A 27,390-nucleotide genomic window follows, 5' to 3' on the forward strand; every position below is an offset into this window, starting at 1 on the left:
ATGTATGGGAGTATGGCAAACAGGCAGTATCTTCTAAATATCTACACCTGTCCCAAGCTCTCTCTTACATGTGGGGCATCTCAGGAGATATAGTGTCAAAAGTAAAAGTGCTTAATATACAATATAATAAAAACAAATAATCTATATGGCAGGGCTTTCATCAATGGAGATCCACACACTTCTGTATAACTCAACTGTAGCTAATTGAGTGCTTTAGTCATGATCACACAGTGTCACAAAGGAATGAGTAGCTACATTAAAAAAAAAACAGATGTGTTGATTTTGAAACACGTAAAAAGGGCCAGCTATTTTTTATTTTTTTTTATTATCTTTTCCCCCCTCCTTTTTCCGTTTTTCTCCCATCCCAATTTATTTACAGGTTGTAAATGATAATGCAAATCATAGTACATCCTCAGCTTATGCACTGTAGAAAATAAGATAGCACTAGTTCTGTGAGGATTGGTTCATTCCCCGCCACACGCTCTGCTCCTTTAAGGTACTGTGTTGATTGATGCATTCCCCGCCACACGCTCCGCTCCTTTAAGGTGCTGTGTTGATTGGTGCATTCCCCGCCACACGCTTTTGGAGCAAGTATCAATTCCAGCGCGCACCTGTCATAGTTTTTGATTAGCGCCCCAGAGGCTTTTTATACTGGGACTTCCCTTCAATCGATGTCGGGTCGTTTTGGAATACAACTGCTTTTGCCTGCTTTTTCCCCGTTGCTGTGCCTTGTCTTCTTTCCCTCCAGGACTTTCTGTGGAGATCCGCTGATGAGAACCTTGTTCCCCGTTTGGAGCTGCGCCTCGTTTACCCGCTTTACGCGTTTGCGCTTGGGTGAGTTGGAACCAAACCCCTCTGGATTATTCTGTCTGTGTGTGTGACGAACACCGAAGATTATCATTTTTGCTTGCACTGGACTCAGTTGAAGTGTGTGTTTTGAAGAGACACTGAAGATATCATTTCTGTTTTTCACTAAACTCAGCTAACTTGTGTGTTGTGGAGAACACTGAAGATTGTTACTGTTCATTGGTTCTGGACACAGCTAAGGGATGAGGGAACCACACTGCCTCTGTGTTTCGTTGGACTGTTATTGATATCTCTCTCTCTCTCCGTTTTCCACCTCGAGTTAAAGCTGGGAGTATCTGCAGAGCCGCTACAACGTCAAATACCGATTCCCCACTGCTATCACCAGGAGGATCTGCAGAGCCGCAGAGAACTCTGCCGATGGCAGTCTCCCTTGTTGTTTCATAATTGTTACTTTACCCCTTTTGTGACTCTGTAAATAAATACGCCCTAGTATTTGGCTAACTCTGAACTTCCTGTCTGTGCCGTGCGATTGAGGTCGGTTCAAACCCTAACATTACGACCCGACCATGACGACCTCAGCCAACACAGACAGGGTCAGAACAGCGTTAGCGGTCCAGATTGAATTAACCAACGACCACAGCCTACAGCTAGGTGCGGCTGCGGCTGCTGTACAGGAGCTCCGAGACCAGGTCCTGCCTATTCAGGAGTCCCTTGGCTCTCTGGCTAGCCTGCAGACAGCCCAGGGTAATCAGCAGACTAATATTCTCCACCAATTACAAGCGCTGAGTGAAGCCGTTAACACCTTGCTTGTAACCCCACCTACTACAGGAGCCTCGGCCGGAGCATCACCCGCAGCCGTGGCAGGCCCCGCGCCTCCCGATCCCACACCTCGGGAGCCCCGTCTCTCCGAACCACGGTTGTTCAATGGTAACTTCGAGGATTGTGCCACATTCATCATGCAATGTGAGTTGGTTTTTCGTCATCAACCCAGCCGATTCACTTCAAGGGGAGCCCGAGTGGCTTACATGACTAACCTGCTCTCAGGCCGGGCAGCACAGTGGGTTACTGCCTCCTGGGCAATGGGGGCTGATTTCTGTTTTTCCTACCCAGACTTCGTGGCAGAGCTCCGCAGGGTTTTCCACCACCCAGCCCGTGGCCAGGACCCTGGAGCTCGGTTGGGCACCTTCCGGCAGGGCAGTGGCGGGGTCACCGACTACGTGCTGGAGTTCAGACTGGCGGCAACGGAGAGCGGTTGGAACGATCAAGCGCTTCGTCTCACCTTCATGAGGGGGCTCAACGACGCTGTCAGGGACCAGCTCGCGACCCGTGAGGAACCTGAGTCCCTCGAGGACCTATTCAGCCTCGCCATTCACATCGACGGACGCCTCCAGGAGAGAAGACGTGAGAGAACCCGACCGGGACCTCCAGAGGTTCCCCAGACCCCCTGTACTCGTGACGGTACTGCGGTCCGCCCTGCTCCCAACACAACTGGTGGTTCCTTCCCCTCCCGTTCGGTGCCCGGGGAGGAACCCATGCAGCTGGGACGTTCACATCTTAGCCAAGCTGAACGGGAGGCAAGGTTCAGGTCCGGCCTTTGCCTCTACTGCGGTCGGGATGGACACCGTATCTCCAACTGCCCCACCCGGCCAAAAGACCAGGCTCGCCGGGACCCCGGGAGATCCTGGTGAGCCGTTTTTCTCGTTCCCAGAGCCGTGCACCACCTAGCCGTCTGATGCGCGTCACCCTGGCCTGGGCGGACCAACGGGCCACGGTGGAGGCACTCATTGACTCGGGTGCTGACGAGAGTTTCCTAGACTTCGAGTTTGCTACCCGGGCCAATATTCCACTAGAGGACCTTGTGAGGCCATTGGAGGTGTTCGCATTGGACCAACACCGCCTGGCTGACATCACTCAACGCACCTGTCCTGTCCTGCTCACCATTGCTGGTAACCACGTTGAGAGACTCCAGTTTTTTATCACCAGATCCCCTCTTGTCCCAGTAGTCCTGGGCCGGCCCTGGCTCGCGCTGCACGAGCCCCACATCGCCTGGTCCTCCGGTACCATCAGGGGGTGGAGCTCCTCCTGTCATGCCCAGTGTCTTCAGGCGGCGTCCTGTCCCTCGCCCCGGAGATCCGTTTGTGAGCCGCCTCCGGACCTCTCGACCATACCCCCCGAGTACCACGACCTCGAGGAGGTTTTCAGTAAGTCCAGGGCTCAGGCCCTTCCGCCTCACCGGCCTTACGACTGTGCCATCGACCTCCGCTCAGGGGCTCCCCTTCCCGGCAGCCGCCTCTACAGTCTGACCGTCCCTGAGAAGGCAGCGATGGATCAATATATCTCTGAGTCCTTGGAAGCAGGACTCATTCGGCCTTCCTCCTCCCCTGTGGTGGCCGGTTTCTTCTTTGTTGGGAAGAAGGACGGAGACCTTCGACCCTGCATCAACTATCGCCAGCTCAACGAGATCACCATTAAGAACAAGTACCCTCTTCCTCTCATGAACTCCACCTTCGAGCCTCTCACCCAGGCTACCGTCTTTACCAAGCTGGACCTCCGGAGTGCCTACCATCTGGTCCGTATCCGAGAGGGCGATGAGTGGAAGACCGCCTTCAAGACTCCCAGGGGCCACTACGAGTACCTGGTAATGCCGTTCGGCCTCACCAACGCTCCGGCGGTATTCCAGGCACTCATGAACGACGTCCTTCATGACATGCTGGAGGAGTTTGTGGTGGTATACCTAGACGACATCCTCATTTTCTCCAAGACCCTCGAGGAACACATCCAGCATGTCCGCCGTGTGCTGGAGCGCCTCCTCCACAATCGGCTCTTCGTCAAGGCAGAGAAGTGCCGATTCCACTCCGACTCCGTCGATTACCTGGGCTTCATCGTAGAGAGAGGCTTGACCCAAGCTGACCCTCGCAAGATCCGGGCCGTGGAGGAGTGGCCGGAACCCACCTCTCGGAAGGAGTTACAGAGCTTCCTCGGGTTCGCCAACTTCTACCGAAGATTCATCCGGAACTACAGTCAGGTGGCGGAACCACTTACCAGGCTGACCTCTCCCGCCCTGCCGTTCGACTGGTCCCCAGCGGTGTGTGCTGCGTTCCGCTCCCTCAAGAAGAGGTTCACTTCCGCCCCGGTCTTGCTCCATCCAGACCCCAAGAGACAGTTCATCGTAGAGGTGGACGCCTCGGATACCGGACTAGGAGCTATCTTATCCCAGCGGTCGGCAACGGACCAGAAGGTACATCCGTGCGCCTTCTACTCGCGTCGTTTCCTCCCTGCCGAGAAGAACTACGACATCGGCAATCGGGAGCTGCTGGCGGTTGTGGCTGCCTTGGAGGAGTGGCGTCATTGGCTAGAGGGGGCCGAGGAGCCATTTACCATTTGGACGGACCACAAGAACCTGACATCCGTGCTTCCAAGCGCCTCAATGGCCGGCAGGCAAGATGGGCCAGCTTCCTCAGTCGGTTCGACTTCTCGCTGACGTTTCGCCCTGGTTCCCGCAACACGAAGGCCGACTCCCTGTCCCGGTTACACTCCAAGGGGGCTCCAACCACTGAGGACCCGACTCCCATCCTCCCAGAGGCCAGGGTGGTAGGAGTAGTCACCTTGGGCATCGAGGGGGTGGTAAGGCGTGCCCTACGCTTCCATCGCGCTCCAGGCAATGTACCGGTTCATCGTCTCTTCGTCCCCGACTCAGTCCGGTCCCGGGTCCTCCAGTGGGGCCATACCAGCCGGTTCGCCTGCCACCCAGGCGTTCATCGCACGTTCTCCTTCCTGGCTCGTCGATTCTGGTGGCCCACCATGAGGAACGACGTCAAGGAGTTCGTACTGGCCTGCGCAGTCTGCGCCCGCAGCAAGGCCTCCCACCAGGCACCCTCCGGGCTATTGCAGCCGCTTCCCATTCCGAGCCGCCCTTGGTCCCATGTGGCGTTGGACTTCGTCACAGGTCTTCCTTCTTCCCAGGGGAACACGTGCCTACTGACCGTGGTGGATTGGTTCAGCAAGGGGGTTCACCTCGTGGCCCTTCCCAAGCTTCCCTTGGCGGCCGAGACGGCGGACCTCTTGACACGCCACGTGTTTCGCCTCCATGGGTTTCCCCAGGACGTCGTCTCGGACCGGGGGCCCCAGTTCACTTCCCAGGTATGGCGGGCTTTTTGCAAGGAATTGGGGGCAACGGTCAGTCTTTCCTCTGGTTATCATCCCCAGACTAACGGACAAACGGAGAGGATGAACCAGAGCGTGGAGTCTGCTCTTCGGTGTGTGGCTGCCGAGAAACCCGCTTCTTGGAGCCGTTTCCTTCCCTGGGTCGAGTACTCCATCAACTCCATGGTCAGTTCCGCCACCGGCCTCTCACCTTTTGAGGTATCCCTGGGCTACCAACCCCCTCTTTTCCCTGCACAGGAGTCGGAAGTGGCAGTTCCCTCCGTACAGGAGCATCTCGACCGGTGCCGTCGGGTCTGGGAGATCGCCAGGACTGCGCTGCTCCGGTCATCGGAGCGCGCCAGTTGTGTGGCCGACCGGCGCCGGGTCCCTGCGCCGACGTACCACCCTGGGCAGAGGGTGTGGCTGTCCGCAAAGGACCTTCCGCTTCGGTCCTCGGCCAAGAAGCTCAACCCCCGGTTCGTCGGTCCTTTTGAGGTTCTGAAGGTGCTCAGTCCGGCGGCGGTGAGTCTTAAGCTTCCTGCGTCCATGCGCATTCACCCCGTTTTCCATGTATCCCGGGTTAAGCCTGTCTCTCTCTGTCCCCTGATGCCTGCTGCTCCGGACCCGCCTCCTCCCGAGATGGTGGACGGACACCCCCAGTGGCAGGTCCGCCGGTTGATGGGCGTTCGACGGCGGGGTCGGGGGTTCCAGTACCTGGTGGACTGGGAGGGGTACGGCCCGGAGGAACGGAGCTGGGTCTCCCGCCAGCTCATCATGGACCCCGGCCTGATCACCGACTTCCATCGTGCTCACCCGAACGAGCCGGGTCGGGCTGGTCGCCGGGTGGCTCTCATGGAGGGGGGGGTACTGTGAGGATTGGTTCATTCCCTGCCACACGCTCCGCTCCTTTAAGGTACTGTGTTGTTTGATGCATTCCCCGCCACACGCTCCGCTCCTTTAAGGTGTTGATTGGTGCATTCCCCGCCACACGCTTTTGGAGCAAGTATCAATTCCAGCGCGCACCTGTCATAGTTTTTGATTAGCGCCCCAGAGGCTTTTTATACTGGGACTTCCCTTCAATCGATGTCGGGTCGTTTTGGAATACAACTGCTTTTGCCTGCTTTTTCCCCGTTGCTGTGCCTCGTCTTCTTTTCCTCCAGGACTTTCTGTGGAGATCCGCTGATGAGAACCTTGTTCCCCGTTTGGAGCTGCGCCTCGTTTACCCGCTTTACGCGTTTGCGCTTGGGTGAGTTGGAACCAAACCTCTCTGGATTATTCTGTCTGTGTGTGTGACGAACACCGAAGATTATCATTTTTGCTTGCACTGGACTCAGTTGAAGTGTGTGTTTTGAAGAGACACTGAAGATATAATTTCTGTTTGCACTAAACTCAGCTAACTTGTGTGTTGTGGAGAACACTGAAGATTGTTACTGTTCATTGGTTCTGGACACAGCTAAGGGAGGAGGGAACCACACTGCCTCTGTGTTTCGTTGGACTGTTATTGATATCTCTCTCTCTCTCCGTTTTCCACCTCGAGTTAAAGCTGGGAGTATCTGCAGAGCCGCAACAAATACCGATTCCCCACTGCTATCACCAGGAGGATCTGCAGAGCCGCAGAGAACTCTGCCGATGGCAGTCTCCCTTGTTGTTTCATAATTGTTACTTTACCCCTTTTGTGACTCTGTAAATAAATACGCCCTAGTATTTGGCTAACTCTGAACTTCCTGTCTGTGCCGTGCGATTGAGGTCGGTTCAAACCCTAACAAGTTCCTCTTGGACTTGTCTTGTACAAACCATGTTCAGTGTTTGGATTCACAAATATGTACATTGTGTGGTGCACATTTCGCGTGTATGTGTGTGGCAGTGTACAATTTGGTTACACAGGTCCACACAAACTGTTTGGAAACTTTACTCGAGACAATTGATCGAACAGAAAGTATATCCCCTCCACTCTCTAGTCATCAGGTCGGTGCAATGTGATAGGACGATCACCTGACAAGACTTAAATGTCATCTCAATATGAACACACAGACGAAACCAAGTTGTTAAAATTTGTGTCTAGTGACCCGAGTGTGAAACATGGACTGACATGGGTGATATTTCTCCGTGAGACAGTGTCTTCAAACTCTTACATGTAAATCGGATGATCAAAGAGGCCGTTGCGACGAACCGTCGACATCTAGCTTCATAGCCCCCTGCTCACCCCGGCTCTGGGAGACTGGTTAGATCGAGGGGCCCCCCTCTGTCCATCCCTGTCCTCCTGTTCTCCCGCGGCCTGGCCTGGGGACTGTGTGGGCGGGGAAGGTGGAGGGTAGGAGGGAGGGGGAATTGTGAGGTGTGGGAGGGAAGGCAGCGGGGGCCTGGGAGATGTTGGAAGAGGCAGCGGGATGGCCAATGGCGTGGCAGTAGAGGGGAGGTGGGAGGAGCATGAGCGTGAGGCGGCAGGTGAGGCGTGTCTGCTCCGGGCGGGACAGTCACTGATTTGCTCCAGCAGGGAGGGCATATCGCCCTCGATTTTCTCCAGCACGGCGGCCATTTGCTTCTCAATCTGCTCGATCACACTGTCCATTTGCCAGTCGCTAGTGGCGCTGCCCCCGGCCCCTCCCATTCCCCTGCCTCTGTGTTCCAGGCCAGTCCCGTACATCCCCAACCCTGCCCCACTCGTATACAGGGAGCTGTATGGACTCCCATAACCCCCCGCTATCCCCAGCCCCAGAGCACCACCCTCTGGGTTGTATGGTGTGGCGTGGCGGCCCAAGCTAGCTGAGGTCCCCGCTGTGTAACCACCCTGTTCTGGCGTGGGACCTCCCCTCGCTATGCTAAACTCTGCACTGTACCTGTCAGCCCTCCTGGTGTCCCTATCCCTCCGAACCATGGGGCTACCGTCGCTCCTCAACCCCACCCCTAGTCCTACATCCACCCCGGTCCCAACCCCGGTTCCAATCCCGGGCCCAACCCCGGTCCCAATCCCGCTCCCAACCCCGGTCCCAAGACCAGTTCCAACCACAGCCCCTGGTGTGACCGCCTCTCCCGCAGGTCTCTCTGCCACCGCCTCAGGGAGCTGGGTCTGACACCAGCTCCCGTCGGTCTCCTCCCTCTTCTCCCCCTGCGCGGCAAGCCTCCTCTCGGGTGGGGGTGCCACAGCAGGGGAAGCCGTCGAGGCCGTGGCCATCTGACGCAGGGAGGTGGACGTGTGTTTGTTTTTTATACCGGGCACCAGGCACGTGCACACATAGAGGCCAAGGGGTGCTTGAGCACCTGCCTTTTTGAGCCTCATCAAAAAAGTGCCATTTCTTTTTTACCGTTACGCATATAGACTGTCCTTCCAACTGAAAAATGTCAGGATAGAATCAAAATATTAGGTAAAGAGAGAGAGATGCCCCATATTCCATTGCAGTTTGCACGGCCTCCTCACGTCTTTCTCCGCGGACCTATATATTTTATGCATAGCGTGGGTGGTGATGATGATGATGATAGAAACCGCTGTGGCGCATACAGTTGAATGCTGGTATTACACTCATTGAGGGACACGAAGAAGTCAAGTCCGATGGGATTTGGGAATCTCAAATACAAATCGGGATTGGAATAAAAAATGCATTTATATTAAACAATACAGAATATACAGCACTTCTTGGGGTCTGTAGGGTAAGCACTTATTCCCTCCCCCCTGAACATTTATGGAGATATATGGGCCTTTTAAGTCAATGATAAAAGTGTCTTTCAAGGATAAGTGAGCTCCTGCACTGATTATTATAGTTCAATATTCAATATTTGATCACCAAAACCCCCCAAAAAGCATAAAAAGGGGGCCCCCCGACCGAAAAGGGTCCTCAAAAATCGGGCTTGCGCGCTATGCGCGCTCAGTTAATATATACACACAAGTGTAGTGCCCTTTTCAGCCTTTGAGCACCTGCCCCTCTAAAGTCCTGTGCACGTCCCTGCCGGGCACCGGGGAGGGGTCTGGCACCTTGGAGGGTTCGGGAGTCACCACTGGGGTTGTTGTTTTGGATTCTGGGGCAAGTTTGTTTTGCCCAAGGTTGGCGGCCATTTTCCTGGGTCCATCACCAGCTGCCTTATTTACTACACCTTTCTTGAGCTCCACCTCTGCAGGTTTTGGGGTCACAGTTGATTGGTTAGTGGATGGTGGGGAAATCCCAATAGACGGATCTACGCTCACCTTCAGCTCCTCCCCTTTTCTCACATTTCCTCCCCCTTTTCTCACATTTCCTCCCCCTTTTCTCAAATTTCCTCCCCCATTCCTCTCCTCCCCGTGATCTACACCTGCTGGTCTGTTTTCTACAGTCACCTCCAAGGAGACACTACCTGGTGTCACCTCTCCTTGACTCTCCGCTTTCCCTCCCTGGGTCTCGCACTCTGTTCCCTGGCCCTTGCCGCCCTTGCCGCCCTTGCCGCCCTTGCCGCCTCCTCCACCTCCACCTCCTCCTCCGCCCACTCTTCCTTGTACCGCCGCCGAACTATCATTCGCAGCCTCCGAGTTCTTCAGACGTTGCATGAAGGTGGTGGCACGGATTGCTTTCTGCAAGAGAGAGAAAGAAGAGAGAGTAGTGGGATGGCGAGGGTAAAGAAAGAAGAGAGATGCACACAGCTTCATTTATAAACAACAGTGTTAACGTGTCCTTGAAAATATACCTCTGGCACACCGTCACTTAGGGCAAAGTGTCGCTTATAAAGCTCTGAAGACAAGCGTTTGACAAAAAGTCTGTCAAGGCATTATGATAACGTATCATCATATTAAAGGAAGACGCCAACATTGTAGGAAATGCACTTACCATCTTCTTCAGAGTCAGACAAGAAGATAAGATAAAATGTTCCTCACTGTGCATTTAGTAGAAAGTTATCCGGCTGCAAGCTAGTCTAGTGTAGCACAAATTAATGGAAGTGGATACCGACCAGCTAGCCTAGCTGTTGGCCAAAAGCACCTCTCCCAGAGTTTTATGCTAGGCTAGTGGTCCGTATTCACTTCCATTCATTTGCGCTAAGCTAGGCTAGCTTGCAGCCGAGAGAGGAAAATTGGTATCTTATCTTCTTGTCTGACTCTGGAGAAGACGGCAAGCTCATTTCCCATAATGTTGGTGTGTTCCTTTAAGCAGTGAAACGTGACTCTTGTGAAGTGAACAGTACAGAGAGAGAGACTATTGCCAGCAACATGTACTCTCAGCAGCGTATGCCAGGTATAAAACAACCTGAAGACGTATTCTTCCCTAGTTACTCCTTGACTGTTTGTGGATTGCCCACGACAAGAGAACAGATAGGTGTAAATCAGCTCTACAGAGAGGGATGATCCGTCACGCTGTCTCCTTTCAATCTACAAACACTGAAGGGGTGAGAGGGACAAGCAGCTTAAAGGTTGTTTCTGGACCAGGAAGCGGATTCTCTGGAAGTTGAAAACCATTTGGGACACATATTATGTCACCAGTTACAGTATGGCTTAACTGGGCAGCTTCCATGTGGCTTCAAGTATGACCTGCATGTGACACGGAGGCACGGCATGGGGCAATGAGCCAGGAATCACTTCAGAGGAATGACAAGAGGGCCAGAAAAACTCCAGATCACTGATCTCAATAGTCCACAGTGGCTTCCTCTCATCCTCCTCATCCTCCTCCTCTCATCTCCGTTCCTCATCTCATTGCCGTTATCTGCACTGATCTACAAAAACCAGAGGTTTGAGAGCAAACTCTCCTTGATTGTTGATAACCATCTTGCTTTCCAGTGGTGAAAAGTAAAAGTAAATGTAAAAGCGCTTAAGTACAATTTTGAGCTACTTGTACTTTACGTGAGTATTTTCATTTGAAGGAACTTTACACTTTTACTCCACTACATTTCAAAGGAAATATTGTCCTTTTTACTCCACTACATTTATCTGAACCCATCAGTTACTAGTTACTTTGAAGAAAAAGTATTTAGCATAGAAAACATGTATGAAGATTATATACTTTCACAGACGACATAATCATAGCAGCATAACTGGACCACATACCACTTTAACATTTCATTTCAACCTTTATTTAAAATCGTAAGCATCTGAGGTTTCCCTCATTTACAGAAACGACGATTGTACAGTACATAATAAAAACAATATTCACAGAAATTTAAACACCAGAGTAAAACAAATTAAAAACGTTTAAAAATTATTTTAAAATATCAACTAAAACAGTTACAGGTAGTCACACAATGGTCTGAAATCATACATTTAAACATTCCAAGGGAAGGGAGAACCTACAATTTTAGCGTGAGTTGAAGGACATTCCATGAGTTAGAGGCATCAAAGGAAAAGGCTGACTTCCCTAGCTCAGAACAAATCTGAGGAACCCTAAGAACCATCCAGTAATTCGATCGAGTTGAATAGGTTCCAATATTCCAATTTAACAGTGAGGAGATATAAACAGGTTGTTTACCAATAAGGGCTTTAAAAATAAATAAATACCAGTGTTTGTTGCGCCTTTCTGCAAGAGAAGGCCAACCCACCCTATCATACAGGACACAATGGTGAGTATCATATCTGTCACCAGTTATAAATCTGAGAGCTGAGTGATATGCAGAATCCAGAGGTTTAAGAGTTGATGCCGCAGCATGCCTATAAATTACATCACCATAGTCCAAAACTGATAAGAAGACTGATTCCACAATTCTTTTTCTACTAAATAGAGGACAATTGGATCTGTTTCTGTACAGGAAACCAATTTTCTGTCGCAGTTTAGTGGCAAGATTTTCCACATGGAACTTAAATGTTAATTTCTCGTCGAGCCACAGGCCAAGATATTTATACTCAGTGACTCTCTATAACATGACCTATAGAGGTCAATGCATTGAGGATTGATTGATTGATTGATTGAAAAGTTTATTAACAGATTGCAGAATGGGTACAGTACAGTACAGCTCAATACATACAATTGTTAAGGGGATGCAGACCAGAGAAAGACTTTCGACTTGTTTACATCAGGGTCCCCCATTTTCAATTCATCATAACATATATGACATACATGACATACAGATAGACAGTACTGCTACATCTATACATTTATGACATATCAGATTTGCAAATACAGTACTGTTTGTGATACAAAAGTTCAATACAATGCTCCCAAGCACTGGGATACACAAATACCATGTCGAATGCATACTTTTACTTTAGATACTTAAGTACATTCAATAGAAAGAAAACGTCTCTACTTTTACAAAAGTAGAATTTGAATGGAGGACTTTTCCTTTGACCAGAGTACTCATTTATCTTCTACTTTTACTTATGTCAAGGAACGTATACTCCTTCCACCACTGTTGCTTTCACCTATCCTGTTCTTTCAGATCAGTGCAGATGAAGAACGGGAGGAGAGAAGAACGGGCCACTTTGAACCGTTGAGTTGCATCCAGTGAAGAAACGTGGGGCAGAGCGGATGGAACTCTTCAGGGGACAGGCTGACGGACAGTGGGCAGCAACAGAGCTTCTGAAGAGAGTCTCACCAATTTAACATGATCAACACATCTCTCTCTGTACACTATGACAAACTGAGGTTTCTTTCTTTCTTTTTAAAAGCTTTCTCTGGATGCTTAGGATCCTGGTGATTACTTGGGAGAGATGTCTGTGTGTATTGAGTCATGCCAGATTGAACGTGAGTCTCTCTGCCCGTTCTCTGTCCACCCACTCCCTCACAGAATGAGCTACAATACCTTCAACTCCTGGGAACCACATGGGGGGAGAGAGAAAAGGTTTATGGATGTTACTCATGCTGTTAGGTCAGAGCCATCATCACTGCTTCCCTCTCAATCATCATCATCATCATCATCATCATCATCATCACCATGATCATCATCACTAACTAGCATGATCTGAACCCATCAGTTACTAGTTACTTTGAAGAAGAAGATTTTGCTTAGAAAACATGACAGAAATATGTATGAAGATTATATACTGAGGATGTTTTATATAGATGATGTAATCAGAGCAGAATAACTGGACCACATACCACTTTAACATAACCTTTAATCAGAGCAGCATAACTGGACCACAAACCACTTTAACATAACCTTTAATCAGAGCAGCATAACTGGACCACAAACCACTTTAACATAACCTTTAATCAGAGCAGCACAACTGGACCACAAACCACTTTAACATAACCTTTAATCAGAGCAGCATAACTGGACCACAAACCACTTTAACATAACCTTTAATCAGAGCAGAAATGTTAATGAGACTGAGATGATGTCTATATGACTGAGTCATAATGTTAATGATATGTATTATTAGTTTATTACACAATAAATCTTAACCCAGACAAATAGCCCCCACATTATAATATATAAATAAAAAAAACAAATACTGAAAATAATAAAAACTAAACTAAAACAATTTTAAACAATACAAATGTAACTGAAACTAGCAAACCTGTCCAGGAAACGAACTGAAACTAAACTGGAAAAAAAAGAATAAAAACAAATGAAAAATTATAAAATAATAACCCTGGTGTAAATTCAAAAGATGTTATCGTCATCATCACCACTGTCATCATCATCATCATCATCAGAGCTCTTACCCTCCACTTGGCTTTAGCAAAGTTCTTCTCAAACTGAGCACAGACACCGGCCTTCAGATTCTTCTCAGACGCCCCGTTCCCTGCAATCCTGACATACATAGGCACCATAATGCATGGATTATGGACTATTCCTGTGAATCTGTAGCCTGTGTGTGTGTGTGTGTGTATGTACAGTATGTGTGTGTGTGTATGAAGGGCCGCCGCTAGGGGTGTGCGAGCAGTGCGGTCGCACTGGGCCTCGAGAGAAGGGGGGCCTCGCGAGAAGAGAAAATATATATATATATTTTTTTATACAAATAAAAATAAATAGAATGTTAACACATCCCACGCCGGAAACGGCTTACGACGTGTTTCAAGTTCATGCAAATTCTGCCATTCCACTGCGTACGACGTTATTGAGATCATATTTCATTTTTTCACCATGTTATTCATAATTCCCTCACGGAGCCTGGTCTGATGCAGTGGGAGCATGCACAACTCTGCAACGCTTCAATACTGCCGCCTGGTGGATGATCGGCGAGTTGCAACCGGAAGTGGATCTCTTGTGATCCCGGTGCATCTGACAAATGCGTCCGGCACTCGCATCTTGGTGCGTGACTGTAGACATACGTCCGTGTGTAGCGATCGCTGCCATAACGCAATAATCGATACGATTTGGGCGTTTATTATGATGATACAAACCGGAAATGGATTTAGGAGATCGCCGTCAAATAAGTGGGATCTTTCTCCTCCAGTCTCATCGGCGAACGGTAAGAGGACGCTGACGTTACTTTCAGCCTGTTTGTTTATTATTATCAATGCAAACCGCTCTGATCAATATATCACCCATACTACATAAAGCATTTACTGACGATCACGGAATTATAAATGCCCCCCCCCCCCGTTCATCCGCGCATGATAAGTCATAACGTTTAGGATCATGTACAGTTGACATTTTTTATATAGCGTGGATCGGCAACAAACGGCAGTTGATAATCTATATATGCGTTTATGCCTATATCTCACCTCTCATTTTCGTATGAATGTATGAATGAAAAAGTATAACGTTCCCACATCCTGAACGATAGATAATCGATGTTGAATGGGCCATAGTAATGTCAATTTAGCAATACAATTTAAAAAGTTATAGCCCTGCAAAGAAGGTGAACATCTCCATAGACTTAAAGTGGTGGCAGAGAGTGGTATAAGATGCTCAAATTGCATGGCAGGGAATGTGTTAACAATCTCTTTCCATCAGTGGCGGCTCGCCACTGGTGGCGCTAGGGCGCCGACCCACCTGTTAAATGAGAGAAGAAGAAAAAAAAACTTTTTTGTTTTTTGTTTTATAGCCCTATAAATAATATAAACATGTTTAAAATGAATAATATTTACTCATTTTAAGTATGTTTGTATTTCCAATGCACAATATAACATTATTATCTAAATTAAAAAAACAGCGTTTTCATGGGCAGGAAGTGACGTTTTTTTTAATTTGTTCGTATTTCTCGCCCGGGCAAGAAGCGATAGCGCTCTGCGTGCGCGTCACAGTTTGATCGCTGTCTCCGTCACAGCCAATCAGTGCATACGGCGTTGTGCGTTGAAATATGACTATTATGTTGGAATCCGAGCGCGATTTGAAGCGGTCTAGCCAGCAGCGTGTGAACTTCCGTGAAGAATTTCCATAGCCGCATTTCGCGGAGACGCTCTCTGATTGGCCGACGCGATGCCAGTTTTTTTCCATTGCCGCATTTCTCGGGTTGGTTAGAATGCAACTCAGTCGACTCGTCAACAACAACAGCAACTGTTACTACACTGAGCTTAGGCACTCTTTCAAAGTTGGTTAAGGTTAGAGTTTGTCTTAGAGCATGGCGATAGAACGCCAGGTAGTTTGCAGGCTGTTCGAGGCGGAAATGGAGTCTGGACAAAGACACAGCTCTTGGCTAACTAACAACAAGCTATATATGGATGCAGTGTGGAGGGACATGTATGGACAATGGATGGACATCAACACAGGCTGGATGGACAATGCCATGGAGTGGATATACTTTATCAACAAGCCAACAACAAGGTAGATTAGCGATCTTAACTCTAGTTTAATACATGATACGTTGTCTACTGATGCCGCAGGCATAACGTTGTACTGCTAGCTGTTAGCTCCGTTAGCTTAGCTGGCCACTTAGTGCATGGAACGGAGTAACGTTAACGTTTAAACGTTATGTCGAGGTCATACAATACTACAGTCGACATAAGGTTAACGTTACCCCGTTTCCATGAAGTGTTTAAATAGCAGCAATCTTGTTGAAAATGTAACTACTAAAATGCTCTCTGATGCTGCTGATGCATAATGAATGAATGGTGAGTTGTTTAAAATGACAACATACATGTGTTAATTATTTGATTTGATTGATCCGAGAGACAGAGAGATCGTCTATGTTTGAATGAATGAATGAGAACTTTATTAACAGATTGCAGAATGGGTACAATACAGTACGGCTCAATACACACAATTGTTAAGGGGATGCAGACCAGAGAAAGACGTTTGTCTTATTTACATCAGGGTCCCAGATTTTCGATTCATATCGATAGTTTAATAGCTAGCCTTGGCTCGTTTAACAATATGCAAAATATGTGTACAGCCCTGTACTCATACTGAAGTTATTCTTGGTATATAATAGGTCTGATTGTGTAACAAATCGATTCCACGTCGCGCTGTGTGTGAGAGAGAGAAGGAGAGAGGGAGAGATCTGCCTGTGTTTGTAGACGGGCGAGTTTTGTTTCTAACTTTTCTATTTATATATTGTGTTTCAAGTTGTGAATTAGAGTCTAGACTATACTTTATTTGACTGGTTGTGTGTTGTTGTAGTAACAGCTGAGCGACTCGTTCATAAGAGCCGATTCATTGCCGTGAGCGTGAGTCGAATCGCTCACGTCTTGCCATGAGTGTTGCGTGGTACTGTACTGTACTGTACAAAATATTTGGTATAGCGCCCCTAGTGGCGAATACCCACCGGCCGCCACTGCTTTCCATCACAGACCTAAAATCTAGTTTTGCTTACATGCTTATATATTTCACATTAGACACGTTTGTAGAATAGTGTAGACATGTGAATGTGTCTGATTTGTTCCGGGCTCTGCAGATATATGCTATTGTTTTCAATGGACCGTTTACTTTTGTGCAAAGCATCGTGGGAGGACTAACACTAGGGGGAGCTGGTTGGCGTCGGTCTGGTAGTCGGATATGTGAAGAGGAACTGTAATCACCGCGTTTATTTTTTTCCCTAGCCGCATTTCTGGCAGATGCTCTCTGATTGGCCACTGACTGACGCTCTCTGATTGGCCACTGACATGTTTGCCCAATTGCGTGACGAGCTGTGTCTTTGCCCATTTCCGCGTCGAACAGCCTGCAAACTACCTGGCGTTCTATCGCCCTGCTCTAAGACAAACTCTAACCTTAACCAACTTTGAAAGAGTGCCTAAGCTTAACCGTCGAAAGAACTTGCCGTCATGCTCTAAGACAAACTCTAACCTTAACCAACTTCGAAAGAGTGCCTAAGCTTAACCAGTGTAGAAACAGGCGTCGGCCAATCAGAGAGCGTCTTGCCAGAAATGCGGCTAGGAGGGCGGCTAGGTGGTGTAGTGGGCAAGTCGCTCACCACCAACGCTGGAGACGCTGGGTTCGAGCCCAGCTCTCGGCGTTGCTATCAGCTTGGCTGGTCGTTCGTACTAACACAATTGGCAGTGTTAGGGGTGGAAAAAGCTGATGGGTGGGTCCTGGGCGTTGTGGACAGCGACCCCTACAGTTTGGTCGGGGCGCCTGCACAGCGAGGGTAGGATCTGGAGAAAGGTAGTGTGACCTTCCACACGTTACACTCTCCCGGTGAGAATCTGAGCTGCCAGGCTGGCTGCCGGCTGGCTGCACATGTGTCGGAGGAAAGCATGTGACAGTCTCCGGCCTCCCGGACCAACAGTAGGGGGGGGTGCGCAACAACCAGGAAGGGGGGTTGGGAATTGGCATAAACGACTAACAGTGGGATGGGAGAAAAATCGGAAAAAAGGAGGGGGAAAAAGATTAAAAAAAATAATAATAAATGCGGCTAGGAAAAAAAATAACGCTAATCACCCACCACGAGGAGCCACAGCACGCGTTATTTTTTTCCGTAGCCGCATTTTGCGGAGACGTTCTCTGATTGGCCACTTCATGTGACATGTGCACCCAATCGTGTGACGCCTGTTTCTACACCGGTTAAGCTTAGGCACTCTTTCGAAGTTGGTTAAGGTTAGTTTGTCTTAGAGCAGGGCGATAGAACACCAGCCCTGATTCCAAACTCTAACCTTAACCAACTTCGAAAGAGTCGCCTAAGCTTAACCAGTGATAGAACTAGGCGTTAGTTTGCAGGCTGTTAGACCCGGAAATGGGCAAAGACACAGCTCGTCACGCGATTGGGCGCACATGTCAGTGGCCAATCAGAGAGCGTCAGTCAGTGGCCAATCAGAGAGCGTCTCCGCAAAATGCGGCTATGGAAATAAATAACGCCCACAGCACAGGTACGGGGTCTCTTCAGCGAGTGGACGTCTTGGCCAAGAAAAGAGCATCCTACTTTTGAAAACGTGAAATACCAATATTGCATCGGAGCAGAAGAAATAATGCTGCGTGCCGTAAGCTTATCAATACCAAGTATACGAAGAGGACGTTCGGCAGATGGACTGAAGATGGACTGAAGAAAGTGTTGCGTGTTAGAACGTTCAGTCGGGGAGAGATTCTACTGGACATCCACCAGCGCAGCTAGCTGCCGTTAGCCAGGAGCTAGCCACACACACACACACAGCGCAGCTAGCCGCCGTTAGCCAGGAGCTAGCCACACACACAGCGCAGCTAGCCGCCGTTAGCCAGGAGCTAGCCACACACAGCTAGCTGCCGTTAGCCAGGAGCTAGCCACACACACACACACACAGCGCAGCTAGCCGCCTTTAACCAGGAGCTAGCCACACACACAGCGCAGCTAGCCGCCGTTAGCCAGGAGCTAGCCACACACACACAGCGCAGCTAGCCGCCGTTAGCCAGGAGCTAGCCACACACAGCTAGCTGCCGTTAGCCAGGAGCTAGCCGCCGTTAGCCAGGAGCTAGCCACACACAGCTAGCCGCCGTTAGCCAGGAGCTAGCCACACACACACACAGCGCAGCTAGCCGCCGTTAGCCAGGAGCTAGCCACACACAGCTAGCTGCCGTTAGCCAGGAGCTAGCCACACACACACACACACACACACATACACAGCGCAGCTAGCTGCCGTTAGCCAGGAGCTAGCCACACACACACACAGCGCAGATAGCCACCGTTAGCCAGGAGCTAGCCACACACAGCTAGCTGCCGTTAGCCAGGAGCTAGCCACCGTTAGCCAGGAGCTAGCCACACACAGCTAGCCGCCGTTAGCCAGGAGCTAGCCACACACACACAGCGCAGCTAGCCGCCGTTAGCTAGTAGTTCTTGGGAGGAGTGATACAGCAAAGATTGGACTAAAACGAAGATACGACGGAATGGCTTAAACCTTCTCATGTGGCAGTTTCGGGCTTCTCAGCACAACCGTGCACTGGGGAAAAGGGTCGCTTGTTTTCCTTGAACTTATATCCCTTTCAGCAATTCAGTAGCTAATGCAACTGTTGTATATTATAAGTCAATGCATTGGGTTATTTACAGTGCATACAGGTTGCTAACTAGAGGGAAGAAGGACAGAGTGATAGAATGGTCTCCTTTGTGACTCTTAGCCAGAGAGGAATAATTGTGCAGTCAAGACCACAGAGTTCTTAATTCAAACTCATGTATTTATTGCCAAGAGGCCCAAAGGTGAAAATGCATCAGTTACATACAGGGATTATTCATCATTTTTCATAAGACATGATTGTACAACAGGCTTGATGAGGTTTACATAATCATAGCCCTTTCACAGTGGCTATTCACATCAAAACAAGTCTGCACATAAAATTAGTCATGTTTATCAATGGAATAGACTACTACTTTTGCCACCACATGGTTAAACCTGGTCTAAGATAGGTATTTTACTTTATACCACAACAAACAGTGATTACTCCATACAGTTTACTCACGTCGCGGCAAGAGGGCAGTCTGTGGAAGTGGTGGAGACCAGAAAGACCCCCTGGGGTGGGTGCATCTGTTCTGGCCTCCCTCTCAAACACAGCGCTCTATACTCTAATTTCCACCAATACTCTAATTTCCACCAATACTAACAGTCTAATAATACGTTTGGTCCAATTGGATTTGTCTTCTGGGAGGCGGTCCCAATCAGATGCACTCCTGTGTGGGGGCTTTTGTTTCACAGTTACCCAACTGTCTTCAAGACTCCTTGAATGTGTCACAAACAGTTTTAGCATGAGGGGGATTTTATGACCTGCCCCCTGTGTCTCCAACTGTTCTTCTAAATACAGTTGAGTAAATAGTTTTAGCATGAGGGGGTTTGCCTGAAGGCTCCCCAGAATGTCACACAACGCCTGCTACTGTTTGTTCCAACTAATTTATACATACATGGATTTGTTATGAAATACCAGTCAAAAGATACCACAAATCCTCACTTTGACAATTTATATTGTCATAAACCAGTATCTTGACTTGATTTCTATAATACTAACCATCCAGTTTAACATAATAACAAAAATCATAAATTTCAAATTTTTCTCAATTTCCAATTCTTCATCATTCGTATTCATTATTCTTTGTACATATCATCAACTCTGATCTTCCTGTTTTCTTCGTTTTTCCCCCACACTTCCCCTGACTATGGCCCCCTCCCGGGGAATCCAAATTACCCATTCATCCAGATCCCCAATTAACCTACTCTGCCCTCATGATCCAGTGTTTACCACCTACTATCATTGGGCTTTGTTCCTCTGGGCTCACAGCCAGAGGCCTACTTTTTCCTTTTAAACAAAAGGTTTGAATATGCTGAAAACAATTAAAAATAAATTTAATCTAAAAATCACACATTTAACACCCAGTATTCTTAATCTACAGAAAAGTTTGTTCCAACACCTTAGATGATCTGGTTGAGAGAAAACATACATTAGTATCACAATTTTGCACTTCACATACATTTTTTCTTCCTGCTAATTCTTTCTTAAAAATAGTTCAATCACATTCTGCATAATTCATCAATTGGTCTTCTCATCTATCATCCCCCCTTTATGACCACATAATGGTCATAACCTTACCACCTCAGTCTCCACAGCGTCAGTCGGGCGGGGAAAGCAGACACCCAATGACATTTTTTATTTATTTATCTTTTCTATCTATCCTCACTTTGACCCTAATCTATCTATGTGTATGTCCTTACCCTGCGTTGTGTCTTAATCTATCCGCCCTCTGTTTGCGCGTTTTACCAAATCAAATGTGCACAAACAGAGACCATCAGTAGGTATTGTTCAGTTACCCCCGTTCTCCACACCAACCAAATTCCACATTCCACAGAGGCCCTTGCTCACATTTTCTGCACAGTTCCAGACCGGCCTTGCCTCCCCCTTCCCCCCTATGCTAGCCAGCCTCAGCCGTAGCAATTGTTGTAGGCCTGTGATCCTGTCATATTTTGACCTATGACTGTCCTTCCTCGGATTTACAGACGGCTCTCTCAGTCTGGACGTTTCCCAAACCTGTGCACCACATCTGTTTTCACAAATCCAACCTGGCCTCTGTCCCCGGGGTTATGATGAAGGAGGGGCTAGTGTCCACAAGCGACCTCTTTCCATAATCTAATAGTTTCTCAACAGGAAATAACTGAACAAGTTCACTCCACCGTGTCGTAATCTAATGGAATGTACTCATACTCAACAGTTATGACTCCTGTACATGTGCCGTTCCGCATTCCCCCCTCGACTGAACTGTGAGGAGACAAAAGCACAATTGCAATCCTGATCATTCTTCAATTTAACATACTTGTAAGAGAAGCACCATTGAAAAACTCACACAAACGTGACGGAACTACTTAGCTCTTTTGACATCCTGTTCTGATGTATTTCAGCCTTCACCAGTTCTCTCTCACCAGATCATGAAACAATAGATTTAAACACAAAAGAAAAAGGAAATTAAACAAAGTCATACACTCCAATAAACACACACCACTCTGTTGTGGCGTCCCCACTTCTGAAATATCCACGCATACAGAGAAAACATCAAAGGAACAAAAAGAACAATTTCAAAACCATCCACTCCGTTCTATTACTCCTGTGGCGACTCTCACACACACACATTCCACACATCACTCAAATGGAACAAAGCAATTTTGTCCCTGTGACCTAACACCCCCGTTTTCAGCACAGTCTCCCCTCCAGGCTCCATTCAAACACATTCAGTCCACACAATTAAAGACTTAAAATAGAAAAGAAAAAATAACCAAACCATTAAAACTTCCACCTGTAAATCAAGTTCCCAGGTAGTGATTTTAACTTTTAAACATATTTGAAAGAAATCAAATCAAAATCTCACACACCCTTTAAAGAAAACGAAATCAACACTTTCATTCTACTTTCACAGCCTCAATCACTCACTGAAATTAAAAGACACACAGACAAAAGCAGACAACCCAATCACCCACAGATCACTAGTGAAACATTAACAAAGACAAAACCATTCAACCTTGTTTCACTCAACTCATACTTTACGCAAACAAAAACTGTCATTCAACATAAATCTCTCAACCACAACACAACATAACTCATTAATCATCATTCGGGTCCACAGACAATGATTTGACAGACAAGTTGTTTCTTTCTCTCCTGCTCTCAGCTTCAGGCTAAACACAATCTACATTCAATCTCTGCACTACAGTCTCCTTACTGTATTCCTACTCCCATTTTTATGAAAGGTCTAGTACCCCTTCTCAACCTGAAGTCACCCCGGCCTACTAGAACTGCGATAACCTCAGGCTATTCCTTCAATCAAATAGTTAGCCATTTCAACGTCATAACTACATCTGAAACTGACTCCTATTCTAATTTCTTTGCTCACCCACTCTCTCTGTGTCCTGAATTAGCCCCCTCCTGTCTTACCTTCCTGTCACCCTCTATGTCCCCTGTTGTAAAAATACCTCTACTGTTATCTCTCACCAACTGTCTTCCCAATCTTCACCTCTGACCTGTCTTCCTGTTCGTTTAACTGTAACCATCTAACAACAGATCTTACCATCCCCCGTGGCTTGTGACGTAAATAGCCACTACAACCACCAGCTGCATACCATAAACAACAGTTGCATACCCATCCCCGTGGCTTCCCCCGTGGCTTCCCGTGACCTGAGCCCACATTCTCTATCATTTCCTGCAAACAACAATGGGTTAATTACACACGCCTTTTCCCCCCAGGGGCAGCTGTCCCCAGAGTTTAAAAGAAACACATTTGCCTGTACCTAACAACAGCCAAACACAGAGAAACTACGGACTAAATAGCAAATTATTACAATTATTGTAAACACAATCATTTAGTCATCAAAAAAACATATTTAAGTCCCCCGTCACTAAATTATCCTCCTTTATGACTGGGCTTGTATCAAATTCCAATATAAAACATTAGCCTATGCAAATCAACAGTGTATTAAAGATTTAACAAATTACACAAGCATAAACACCACATCACTTCTCTAAACACGTGCACAACCTAAACAGATTTCAAAATCACATTTTAACACATCTTTCAAGTAATATTACAAACACAACATTTCATCAAAGGCCACTCATTCAAGAAATAAAACAACATACCCAGAAGTGGTTTCAAATGTGCCAAGACTAAAAAAATTGCAAGCCAGATCTGCCCCCGAATGATACTCTGTACACATATGATATGTGATATATATTGTTCCCCTTATTATATGATACATTTACCCATAATAGCTAACTTGTGAATTCTAACTTATTACAGGCAATGTATCCATTCTTTACTGATACACTCACTGCATTGACTGCAGTATAAACCTTCATTGAATTCCTCCCCCATGACTATCTCCCATAATCTAATCATCATACATGTTACATCTCCCCCCCTTGTTTACACAAAACTTGTAGCAATACAACCTGTAGTAAATACAAACACAAACGGACCCACTTCCAGAATACATATATAACACAAAGCAAAAATATAAACTCTCACCATTTTCCCCTTGAGCGAATGAATGAAAACAGCGTCCCGCGCCCCCAGAATACCTCCCGTACCAACACGCATGCGCAGTATAGCAAGCGGTGCACACAGAGCAAACGGTGTACCGCGACAAAGTACAACTATTATCACAAAACACTCCGTTTCGTCCTAATACAATGCAACGACATCCACCGCACACTCTAACACTTCCTAACTTCCAAAACTCCGCCACACATACATGCTGCCCGCAATTTCACAGAACAGCCGCATGCAAGCTAATAGCCTAGCCAGCCCTACTGTCCTCCCCTTCCTAGCTCCCACAATATGACGTCAGAAGCGACCTACTTTTGCAAATAACTCTCAATCAACGTTATTATTAATCAATCGCTCCATACACAAACATCCCTCACCCAACGCCACTACGCCGCTTCTAATCATAACATTGCACAAGCCCTTTTCACAGCGTTATTCCCCAAACGCTCATACCAGCTAAGTAGCTAGCCAGCCTGATGTGATGGTTCAACACTCTCCAAGATCCGCGCGTTATGTGATGTTCCACACGCGTTTGAGATCCGCACTTTCATTCAGTCCGCTCAGTACTAATCTAACTCTAAACAACTTACACATGTTCAAACAACAAACTCTATTAAAAGAAATTAAAACATCCTATGATAACAAGTGCCGTACCACAGTCCAAAACAAATCATAAACCACTGCTCCTACCCGTTCTCCGCCTGGCCCCACAGTGCCAGGATGTTCTCAACACAACCACATCATCAACCGGCGACACCCGTTTCCACAACAACACTGTACACAATTATCACCGCAATACGGCCACAATTACATCAGCGTACCACTCGACTCGCTTCTCGACACCCATACCTCAGACCACCTTCCGTCAAATCTTTAACATCGCCGCCGTAACGTCCATAGATTACCGTGGCTACCCCCACAGCTAATCCTAGCTAGCCCCAACTTCCAATATGATTCGCCACAGACTCGTATACCGTTCTGATCCACGTTTAACAACACAACAAACCGGCCAAGCTTGCTATGATCACATACATTTATACAAATACATTTATACAAACAAACCAACCCCCCGTACGAGGCGTCGATTACACATGGCGCAACACTTATAACCTTCAAGACCCTGTGTATGCCGACTTCCTAAATGCATACTGACTCGCCCTTCCCCATGACAGACCGTCGTCCGCCCTGAAGTTATAGAACAAACCAGTATTCCAAATTTATTCTCCGAACATCCTCTGGTGTTCACAAGCCAAAACCCCATATTTCTCCTAAACCACCGCGGCATACACAGTCTCATAGCGGCAAGCCCAGTCATATATTTAATAATAAAATTGAGACCCACTAGCAGGGTATTGTATCCCACTTTCACACACTCATCATACCCATTATCTAACCCTAATCTTTTCTCTAAGATTTTGACTACTCTGCATTTACCATTACTGTTCATAGTACCTCACAGTCAGGGCCGGACTGGGGAAATAATTCATACCGGGAGATATAGGGCGAAATATAGCCCCAATCAGGCCACTTTTTAAGCGGGGGGGTCTGGGGGTCCCCCACCCGGATTTTTTTTGTTACAAAGACTTAATTTCCTGCATTCTGGTGAATTTTAGTGCATGTGAATCACAAACTAATGAGCCAACAATTGCTTAGTACAATGTACTGTTATGAACCTCAAATAAAACTGTTGTGGCACTAGCAATGCTACTCTCTCCACCTTCAAAAATAAAAAAGCAAGAGCACAACATATTTTTTTATTTACTATTATAATACAGTTAACCACTCTCTCCACCTATTCAAACAAGGCAAGAGCACAATACCTTATTCACTTTACTGATGCACTACCCATCAACAGTTAAAATAGCCCTTTACACAAACATTAAATAACAGACCTTTCATTACAATACTATAATAACAGTAGCCACTGCCAGAATAGTGACACATGTATCACGTGTGGTGAGCACATGCATGCATGCACAACGAAGACAGAAGATTGCGTTGTCTCAATCATTTTAACTATAAAATGAGCTCAAAGTATGAGCTCACTGACTGAAATTTCCAACAAAAAGCATCAATTGTCAAATAATATTGATCACATTAACTAGACTAGATCAAGTTCAAGTTCAAGTTCAAGTTCAAGATGTTTTGGAGGAAATTAGAAAGTGAACAACAACTGAACCCTTGTGTCTGATCAGATTCTTAATTTTTTGATAACTTTGCAGTGATTATATTTGTAGCCTATGTGGCAAAGGTGTGTAATATTTGAATTATCTTGGAATTATTTTGACTCTCTTTTTCATAAATTGTTTATTCAACTTCAGCCCCAATCATAACCACCACATATTGTTTTTTGTAATGTCAGATTTAACAACTCCTTTTGGGAGTGTGCCATCTGCCATTCCATCCGCCGCCTCCGCTGTCAATCAGTTGTATCGCCTGTATCCACCAATCACAGGCGGCAGCACGGCTCCATTGTGTGTGTGTGTGTCTGCGTGAGGGAGAGAGAGTCAGATAGTTCTCCTACTCTGTCGCAGACAGTGAAATCCTGGTTGTTCCCCACCCACCTGGTTATCTAAAAACTATCGCGCCGCGCCGCCGCCACAACTAGAAACAATGGCCCGACAAAAAAAAAAAAAAAAAGTATAATAAAAGAAAATATATAATATTTTTTTTTTTATATAATTTTTTTTTTTATCTGTGCAGGCCAGGCCACCGGGAAAACTCCCGGTGCTCCCGATGGCCAGTCCGGGCCTGCTCACAGTCCCAGTCTTCCTGCCTTTTTGTGACTACCAAAACTTCCAGACCCTGACAACATTCTTCAAGCTAATCATCTCGCCGTCCTAGTTGGCCTCTCGGTCCAAATTCCCGCATAACTAGCACTAGAACTAAACTAATCAAAATAGCCCAATTCTTTCCCCAGAGTCCCCTCTTATCTACGTTCTACCGCTCCACGCCTCACTTACTCCCCTCTCAAGTAATTATCTGTCCCTACATTATGTGCTTGGATCACCTTCAGCTATTACGTTCACCAGTCAATCATACAAATTCGCCGTACTGTCCCTTATCTTAGGTCTGCTCAATCCGACGCAACCCCCTAACCGTGACACTCATCCCTCGTTCCTCCATCCAGACAGCAAACTCTGCACCGTAAACCCCTTGTAATGAACGTACCAACCCCGGCTTTATTCTGCATGCCCCCAACGTGCAGGGGCCGTGCGGCGCTGAGCAGCCGGCCACACAAAACCCCGCTGCACACCTTTTTGGGGGGCAGCGCAGAACGGGTCACGAAGCACCAATTCTGTCGTATATTCTAAGTCAATACATTGGGTTATTTACAGTGCATACAGGTTGCTAACTAGAGGGAAGGACAGAGTGATAGAATGGTCTCCTTTGTGACTCTTAGCCAGAGAGGAATAATTGTGCAGTCAAGACCACAGAGTTCTTAATTAAAACTCATGTATTTATTGCTGAGAGGCCCAAAGGTGAAAATGCATCAGTTACATACAGGGATTATTCATCGAATATAACCATTGAATGTGTCACAAACAGTTTTAGCATGAGGGGGCTTTTATGACCTGCCCCCTGTGTCTCCAACTGTTCTTCTAAATACAGTTGAGTAAATAGTTTTAGCATGAGGGGGTTTGCCTGAAGGCTCCCCAGAATGTCACACAACACTGACGCCTGCTACTGTTTGTTCCAACTAATTTATACATACATGGATTTGTTATGAAATACCAGTCAAAAGATAC

At 47.1% G+C, this 27,390-nt stretch overlaps 1 pseudogene across 1 annotated transcript in view; it reads right to left on the minus strand.

The window, feature by feature from the left end:
* Positions 1 to 7,135: 7,135 nt before the first annotated feature.
* Positions 7,136 to 27,390, minus strand: part of LOC311244103 — a 265,083-nt pseudogene continuing 244,828 nt past the window's right edge. Inside the window, exons 8-10 of the transcript in view lie at positions 13,503 to 13,590; positions 9,284 to 9,487; positions 7,136 to 8,122 (exon numbers count right to left, since the gene is read on the minus strand). The product of the transcript in view is annotated as an uncharacterized misc_RNA (transcript). The remainder of the gene's footprint in view (positions 8,123 to 9,283; positions 9,488 to 13,502; positions 13,591 to 27,390) is intronic.

Source organism: Notolepis coatsorum, assembly GCF_963971535.1.
Source record: "Notolepis coatsorum genome assembly, chromosome: 17".
Lineage (NCBI taxonomy): Eukaryota > Metazoa > Chordata > Actinopteri > Aulopiformes > Paralepididae > Notolepis > Notolepis coatsorum.